Consider the following 9,177-nt stretch of genomic DNA (forward strand, 5'->3'; position numbering starts at 1 on the left):
GGAAAGACTTCAGAGGGCTTTTGTTCTCCTGCCTTTTTTATATATTTTCTTTTCCTGTGTTCATTATTCTGAATTCTTGTAGATTTCTTGAACATTTTTACAAATTTATGTCTATTATTCTTGTGTCTCTCCTTGTGTTTTTGTTTCAAATGGCTGGCCTGGTTATTATACTGTTTATACACATATTTGTAATATTGGTAATTTGAGTATTTTATATTTTTTTTCTCTGCCGGTCATCATTCTCTCTCACTCACTCCATCTTCTGATACTGCTGTTTTGTCAATTCAGGTTAAGTACACAAAACTTATCTCATTTTATTCTTTACTGTTAAAAATAAAAATATTTCCTTTACATAAATTTGAATCAAAATAATGGTGGTGTAGAATTGTTTCAACTAGTTCACATTATTTAGAAAGCCTAAGGGGGAAAAATCTATTGTAGTTACTCAAATGTGTATACTTTGGCTTTTATTCCTTCCTAATAATTCTGGCATCTTTATTTTATTATTTCTTTCTTTTATAGAATTGTATTAGTCATTATTTTTGTCTACTGTTGACAAATTATATTTTCCTTCATCTGAGAACATGTGCATTTATTTTTCCCTCTCAGCATCATTTTGTTGAGTATATGTTTTTGTGTTCCTTTAAGTACCTAAAAATAAATTGTTTTCTCTTCCTGATCTCCTGATTTCTGATTAGAAATATGCTGTCATTGCTGTTCTTTTTCTCAAGTAGGTAGCAAACCCATTTGCAACTGCTTTTAAGACTTTTCTTTATTGTTACATTTCAGAAGTTCAGTTATGATGTGGTTTTGAGTTGGGACAGTATAATGGACCTTTTCCATTACTTGAATTTGTATTATATTCAAGACCTTGAATATATCAGCTTATGTTTCTGGCTAATTAAGAAAAAGCTCAGCCATCGTTTGAATAGTTTTTCAGTCTTCCTTCTTTCTTTCCTTAATTTGAGCTTTCAAGTACACAAATGCTTGCTCTAGTTTTTTTTTTTTTTAATGTGCAATAGGTTCTGTTCACTGTTTTTTTCCCAGTATATTTTCTCTTTATTATTCAAAATGGATAATCCCCACCATTTTATTCTCTAGATCATTGATTCTAACTTCTGTCCTCTCTTATCCATTTTGCTGTGGAGTCCACTGGTGCACTGCATTTCACTTATTTTATATGTCAACTCATATTTTCTGTTTGTTCTCTCTCTCTTTCTCTTTTATTTTTTTCTTGCTGTGTTTTCTGTTTTGGAATATTTCCCACTTTTTATTTCTTTCATATGTGTTTGTAATTGTGCATTGAAGCATTTTTATAATGGTTATTTTCAACTATTTGTCAGGTATTTCTAACACTTCTGTAAATATTTTTATATTAGGTTATTTTCCTGCTGTAGTTCCTTCTGTTCTTGGTATGATACTTTTTTTTTTCCTTTTATCAAAACATGGATCTTTTTCACTGTATTAGGCTACTCTGGTTAATTTAGCAATTATTTGAACTGTTTTAACTGACTTTTTAAAATATTCTAGCAGAGAGAATTTGGTTGTCACCCAATTTTTCCCAAGCATTTTAACAGAAGGAAAGGCACTCCTTTAGTACTGTTGGATGAGGGTAGGCATTTTGACTCGATAAGTCTTCATTGACACTAAAATGGAGGAAATGTTTTTCTTGCTTGGTGATGTGAAATTTCCAGCTCTTCACTTCAGCTTTCTAGTTAGGAGACGGTGGAGCACCTAACTGCTAGCATGTGATAGAGGAAGCTGAGGCTTCTGAGCTGTCCCTGCTGATATGTATAGGCAGAAGCCATAATACTAGCCAACTAGGTGAAAGCTTACATCTTCCCACTTAGTCTTTTTTGATATCATTCTTATGGGGATTTAGAAGTATCGCAGTTTCATCCTCACAAGAATGGAAACACAGGTTTTCCACTCAGTCTGCAATTAATTATCTTATTTAAACCATGTGTAAAACTGATGGTTTTCAAATAATTATGTTGGTGTATCATAATCTTACCCACATTGTATAAGATGGTGACTCCAATTGCAACTTCTTTACAAGATGTAGTTTCATTGCTTGAGCAAATTAGCACAACTTCTCATACTTGGTATCCAGGGTTTGATCTTTCCAGTGCTGCTTATTTCAAAACTGTTAGTAAAGATTACTAGAAGTGATTCGGGCCTTGGGGTTGGGGGCAACTGCAGCTCCCTGCAGTGTGGCGGCTGTGAGGGGTGCCCCTGCCAGGTCAGACCCAATGCTGTTGACTCACACCAAAGACACTGCCAGAAGGCAGTGAACGAGTCCTCGGCCTCACCCAGGACCCAAGAGAGCTCTTCCCTCAGGGTAAGTCAGCATGAGGGAACTTGGGAACTGGGTTAAAATTTCTAGCTCTGCCCTGGCGCTAAAATCTTGTGGCTGGACGAGTTTGGGAGGGGTTCGGGCCTTAGGGTTGGGGGCAATTGCAGCTCCCTGCAGTGTGGTGGCTGTGGGGGGGGGGGCTGCTGGGTCGGACCCAATGCTGGGGACTCACACCAAAGACACTGCTGGAAGGCAGTGAACGAGTCCTTGGCCTCCCCCAGGGCATCCAGTGCACCAAGCGGTGCCAGGCTTTGCCTGCTGGCTGCCCAGTGGAAAACTCTGGGATTTTTAAGATATCTAGTTGCTGCCCAGGGTCACCCATGACTAAGTCCAATTTTAGTGTAGGTGAGAAATGAATTCTGGGTGATTCCCAGTGACAGGATTTTGAAAGTTTCAGGCTTGCGTGGGGACTGAGACCCGGTGGTTTGGAGGGAAGTATCCAGAAGATAATTTGGGTTAGACAGATTCATCAGCCCAATTAGGAATCCAGAGATGGGCTGGTAGCATAGAACATCCCTGACTGCTACACACCAGCCCACACCAAGGCTATGAATGGAGGCCTTTTTGGCAGTGTTGGGTACCATTACCCGACTGGGTGGTGGAGTGGTCACATTTGGCAGGGTCAAGACACTATCCAGCACGCAAGAGAATTTGGTCTGGGGGTAGACTCTGTGGGGTTGTGTGGGCCCAACCCTGTGGAAATACAAGTCCCCCTGGTTAGCTCGCAAGCTGGGGTTGCGATGGTCTAAGCTAGGTGTGACCATGCCACCTGCCATCACTCACAGGTAAAGGAACCCACAACAGTCTAGGTAGGTCAAGGCAGCAGCACCTGAATGTGCACCCTAAAACAGGATGTGGAGTGGGCCAGGCTGCCACTGGAAGGGGGCAGAATGGGCAGGGCAGAACAAACCTTAGCTCACAAGAAACAACAGAAATCAGATTGGAGGACAGGTCATGCCAAGTAGGTCCTCGCACCTACTGATCTGAGTGAGACAGGGACGCTAAGCCACAGCATCTAAGGGGCCAGGACAAGTGAGGGGCTCTGCCAAGCTGTGTCAGAGCAACCACTGGCCTTCACATGATCTAAGGCTGGGAATAGGTCTGGTAGGGGAGCTAATGGCTGAGTTTCCCACCAAGGAGCGCATGGGCATTGTGGCTGTGTTCTTATCAGTATACGATTATAATCTCCCTTGGCACAAGTGTGGACTAGGACTGGGCCAAGCCGGGCCAAACTCCAACACCATCTGGTGCTCTAGAGGACCAGGGGAGATGTGTGACAGACTAGGCTAGGTCTCAGCCCTTACTGAACCATGTGTGAGCTGTATGGGGGTATGGAAGAGCCGAGGCTGGGTTGAAACACCCAACAGTAAGAACCAGATTGGGCTGAAGGCCAGTCAGGAAAAGCCACTGTTCCTGCTAAGACAGGTGGTGAACTGAGTAGGGCTGGCTCTTGGACCCACTGGTATGCGTGAAATCTGGCACTGGGAGAGTTTCTGATGGAGGAGCCTGGACAACTTCTCTGGCAGGACACAGTCCCTGCAGGTAAGCGCAAGAAGCACAATAACAAACAGCCCAGAACAGGCAATGGAAATTATCCCACTGGCATACACATGGCATGGATTGGGGGCAGACCAGGCTGAACCTGTTCACATCACCCGCTGGCAAATATGAACACCAGAACAGAGTATGGGTCGGGCCAGGTCCGGTTGCGAAACATACCAGTACACATTAAGGAATGCCAAGGTGAGATGAGCCGTACCAGATGTGGTTGCAGTGCCCTAACAGCACATGTGATAATCAGGGGGAGGAGGTAGAGCCAATAGGGGAATGTGGGCTCCCCTGTGGGACAACTACTTCCATTGGAAATCGTGAGTCGGGATGGAGGCAGATCGGACTAGGCAGGGCTATAACACCTGTGGGCCTCATGTGAGCTAGATAAAGGAAGGACCACGGTGGGCTGACTGTTCCGACTGGTACAAGCAAAAATTAGAGTGGGTGAGGGTTGGTAGGCTTAGCCGCAGCATTAGCTGGCAGAGGCTGGCACTGGGAGCTAATTCTGTCACGTCAAATGCCAGAACCACCTGGAGAATGCACAATCTGGGAGTGGGTGTGGCCTAGAAGGGAGATAGTGGGCACCTCCCTCTTGGGTTACCATGCTCACTGGACAGCTCAAAAACCAGGACAGGGGCAGGGGTGGTTAGACAGAAAGGCACCTGCCAGTAGGTGTATGGACTGGATAGTAGGTTGGTTGGGTTGAACTAGGCTTCAATGCCCATTGACATGTGCGAGAGCTAAATGGGATGTGGGACAGACTGGACAAGCCTGCAGTACATACTGGCAAGCATGGGAACTAGGGTAGGGGGGCAGAACTGGTAGGGGTAATGGGGAGTCACCCCAATTAGGCTGCAGCTCCAACTGGTTTACCTGAGGAACGAGTATAAAGTGGGCAGGATCGAGCTGGACTACAACACCCATTGGTTCACGAGAAAGACAGGGCTGGAAACAGAACAGACCCAGCAATCACAACGACCAGCATGTGCATAAGCTGATTGGTGTGACGGACGATGTTGGAGTCTGTACTAGCAAACGCATACAAGAACCAGGTCTGGTATCATCTCAGATGAAGTTTCTTTGGAGATCCCTGCACCTGAACTGCTGATCTTAGAACCCCAACCATGAAGAGACTGTCAGCCAGTGGACTCTAAATAGGTTTCATTGCGATTGGAACTGAGAGATTGGCAGCAATCCAGAACTGATGAACTATCAAAACTGAGCAGGACCCTCGGAGCGCGCCTCCCGTTGGGGATCTGGGATGGGTGGGAGGTTGGATGGGGCTTTTCCCTTTGTTACTCCCCTAACCCCAGATACAGGGAAAAATGATATTGGTATGGAAACATTCACCCTGTAGCCCTTGACCATTTGTACCCTAATCAACTAAGTAAGATGATTAAAAATTAATTACAAAAAGATTACTAATAGTCTATTTACTTTGTCAAGAGTAGCAATGCACATTTACTGTTCCTTTCTGGGACATGCCACAAGGACAATGGTGGTGGAAAATTTTCCAAGTGGGAAGAATTCATACAGTGCACATATTTTTCATAAGTGGAAAAAGGGCCAGACATGTGACTGCATATTAGACTCAGGGGATTATAGTCAATGGCTTGGATGGATGATAAGTAACAAGGAAGGAACAGAACATTGGTAACACAGAGATCTCGGCAGCAAGCATGTGATTAGACTTCTCTGAATGGGTAAAAATTCTGAATATGTATGCTTTTTATGTGAGTACTTTTCAAAGGATGATTACTTAAAATAGAATTTTAATAATTAACTGAATAGTGTAACTTATTTTATGTTGCCAATCAGCTTTTTTTTTTTGTAACCACTCTTGTTATTGACCAGTAGAATGATGAAAAAAATTGTCATGGTGTCAGGAATACAGGGTATGCCAGATTTAGCAATATAAATTTTTATTCACTGTGGCTAATCTGGTATAGAAATTGTTTAGGTGCTCGCTTCGGCTGCACATATACTAAAATTGGAACGATACAGAGATTAGCATGGCCCTTGCGCAAGAAATTGTTTAGTATTCAATTTACCATTAACAGAGACCAACACTGAATGCTCCTGGGTTTATCAGTCTGTTAGCAAATTGATTACATTGGATTTCTTCCATTAGGGAAGGAGCAGAATTTTGTTTTAATTGGGTAGTTACTCAAGATATAGACTTGTATTCCATGAACACAATGTTTTTGCTAGATAAATCATTTTGCCAGATAGACAGGAATTTATCTTCTTCCAGGTCTGGAGGCTAGAATCTCTAGATCAAGATCCAACAGAGTCAGTTTTCATGGTGGTCCTCTTTGAGCTTTGTAGGCAACCATAATCTCACTGTGTGTTATCTGTTGTTTCACAAAAGTGGATAGTAGGCTCTCTTTTGTCTATTGTTAAAAAAAAATTTCATTGACTGCCATGTAGGTCAAGAACTCTGAGGTCATCCACTCCCACATGAATCTCCCACATGGGATGGAAGATGCCCAGATCCTTCCTCACAGGATCTAATGTCATTGGAACAATAGCCAGGAGGCTTGAGCAGACCTCAGAAACAGAAGAACAGTAAACTCCCTTCGGGACTTGGGAGGGGAGCTTTCTCTGGTCCTTACTTAGTTCCAACTTTGGATCCCCACCCTCTCTTGCAATGACCATCAGGGTCACTCTGGAGCACTCCCCCCAAAAAACAATTAGATTAGGTAGAGAACAACAAGCAAAGCTTAGAACAGACAGGAAATGGTCAGTTTGGACTCACATATACCTACTAGGTAGGACACAAAGTTTAGTTACTCCTCACTAAGGTATTGAAGATTTCTCTGCACACCACTCCCAAAATGGTTCTGCTCCTCAATTGTTAACATATGCCTTGTTAGAGTTATAAGCCAGTTTGGACTAGCCTAAAATCCACCAAGTTCAGTAAAAATTATGCTTCAGCACAATAAACTGCTAAATACTAAAATGAAAATAGACATGAGACAGCTGAATAGTATCCTATAGCCATTTTAAGGTAGACAGAAGCCAGTTGCATACAAACTATAATTGAAATGTTAATGAAGTAGTCACAGGATGTGGTTAAGAACCTGCATTTTCTAACATATCAGTCACTCAATACAATGTTAATTAACCCCATAATGTTGGAAACTGTTGTCAATGTTATGTTATGGCTTTTCATTGGACAGGATGATATTTTGCCAGCTCTACCTGTCAGATCAGAGATGGTCTCGCCAAGAAACTGTTGAATTTATCTGGACAATAGGATGCTGGACTCTTTGCATGGTACATGCTTGCAATAAAAGAATTTTGACTGAATTTGAACTGTAATATTGCAACAAGGTGGAGGAATCCACCATGGGGGGAGGGTATGGGGAGAGTTTGGAGGAATCCCAGAGCCTATGAAACTGTGTCATAAAATAAAATGAAATAAAAAAAGCAATTCCAAAAGATCAGGACCTAACAAGTTTCACTTCCTTTATCATTGATTACATAATAGTTCAAATACTGTCAGAATGGGCATTAGAGTTTCAACATATGGGGGATATAGTAGAGATCATAGAACTATTTGACACTACATTGAATTTAATCATGAAAGTCACTTCACAGCAAATAGAATGTGGCAGTAGCCCAAGGTTAATGGAATCTATTTTCTTTGCCATTTGTCTCTATCATATTGAAAAATCAGCTTGTTTCAATGGGAAAATAATATTTTAAAGAATCATTTGTGATCTAAGAAGGGAGGACTTACGTTCACCTCTGCCAATGGTAAATTCTGGAAACAAAGGCAGGATCACATGCCCAGGAGACTGATGGAAACACTTCAGTAAATCATAAATGGAAACAGTAAGGATAAAGACTCTGAAAACATGCATAAATAAAGGGATAAAACATATTTACTTCAACTAACCCATAGAGGGGATTTCATTTCTCCAAGAAAAAAGTAAGTGAAAAGTTCTGTGACTGCCACCATTGCCACAGAGGCGTAGCCAAACTGCAGAATAATTATACAATCATCCCTGGCTTTACATTCATCTGGGAAGCTGACTGGGGTCTAATTTTTTTTTTTTTTTTGTTAAAACGAAAGCATAGGAGAATCAAGATGGCAGAATAGGGTAAAGACACATTTAAGTGCACTGAAAAACATTTAATCAGGATGAATCAGAGAGGACATATTTGAGGAAATAGGAAAGGACAGAACAACAGCAGAGGGGTACCTGGAGACTGACAGACTCAGGAAAGCAGTGGACACAACAGTGTGGTGTTGCAGGGACTGATACTCCAGCAGCATTCAGCTAATGGCAATCTGAACTTCATCAGCAACCAGATGGGAAGGGACTTTCACGTGGATTTCATAGCCCAGTCACCCCCCCAGAGCTGAATTGGGCACCATTTTGCGTAAGGAGGCAAAGACAGGACTGATCATATGCTGAACTGGGAGTGAACTCATTTCTGACTCAGTGAACTGCAGCAACGTGGCATTCTACAGGTTCCACCCAAGACAGGTCCGGGTAGCCCTCAGACCTGATGGCCAGCAGATCAAGAACTCTAGTAGTGGCATGTCAGGCACCATTTTGGGCACTGTGGCAATAGCTTTAGGACTGCAGGGGACAACAGTGAGCTGCACATGTGCTGAGCTCGTGAGAACTCGCTGAGTTCCGTGGTCCTGCAGGAAAATAATACTGACTGTGGCATCGTACCGGTCAAAATAGGTCCATGTGGCACCCAGACCTAATGTCCAACAGGTTCCGACAAGATCAGCGCCACCAACAACCTAATTATATAGGACACCTGGTGTCTCTCTAATCCTGGGACCTGCTCCAACTGGAAGTGGGAGAAAGTTTGTAGAGACAACGGTGCAGCCTCACCACGGCATCACAGGAGGTGAAGAGTGGTGAGCCAAGAGCTGGGGCTACAGAGATCATGGTGGATATGTAACTTAATTACCCAGACCTGGAACTTGCTGGAGGGAGTGGCACAAGTGGCTGCAAGCAAAAATTTGTGTACCAACTGCAATAAGTAAAATCGCATTGTAGACCTGTGGGTGACACAGCTTAGAAACCTGCCCCAGGGAGAAGACTCTGCTAACCAGAAGTCCAATGATCAAGAGCAAAAGAAGAGACAAAGGCACAATGAATATTGCTGAAAACTCCCCTGCAAGGGAGCAAAACCCTATGCCAACCTCAGAGATAACTGAGGAAGACATTGAGAAAATGGGGGACACAGAATCCATATGACTCATTTTAAAGCTTCTGATAAAAAATGAGAAGCTCATG

The 9,177-nt window shown here is 42.9% G+C and overlaps 1 pseudogene; it reads left to right on the top strand.

Moving 5' to 3' along the window:
* The first annotated feature begins 5,867 nt into the window (after positions 1-5,867).
* Positions 5,868-5,958, top strand: LOC118760592 (U6 spliceosomal RNA; annotated as a pseudogene).
* The last annotated feature ends 3,219 nt before the right edge of the window (positions 5,959-9,177 follow it).

Source organism: Ochotona princeps, chromosome X (assembly GCF_030435755.1).
Source record: "Ochotona princeps isolate mOchPri1 chromosome X, mOchPri1.hap1, whole genome shotgun sequence".
Lineage (NCBI taxonomy): Eukaryota > Metazoa > Chordata > Mammalia > Lagomorpha > Ochotonidae > Ochotona > Ochotona princeps.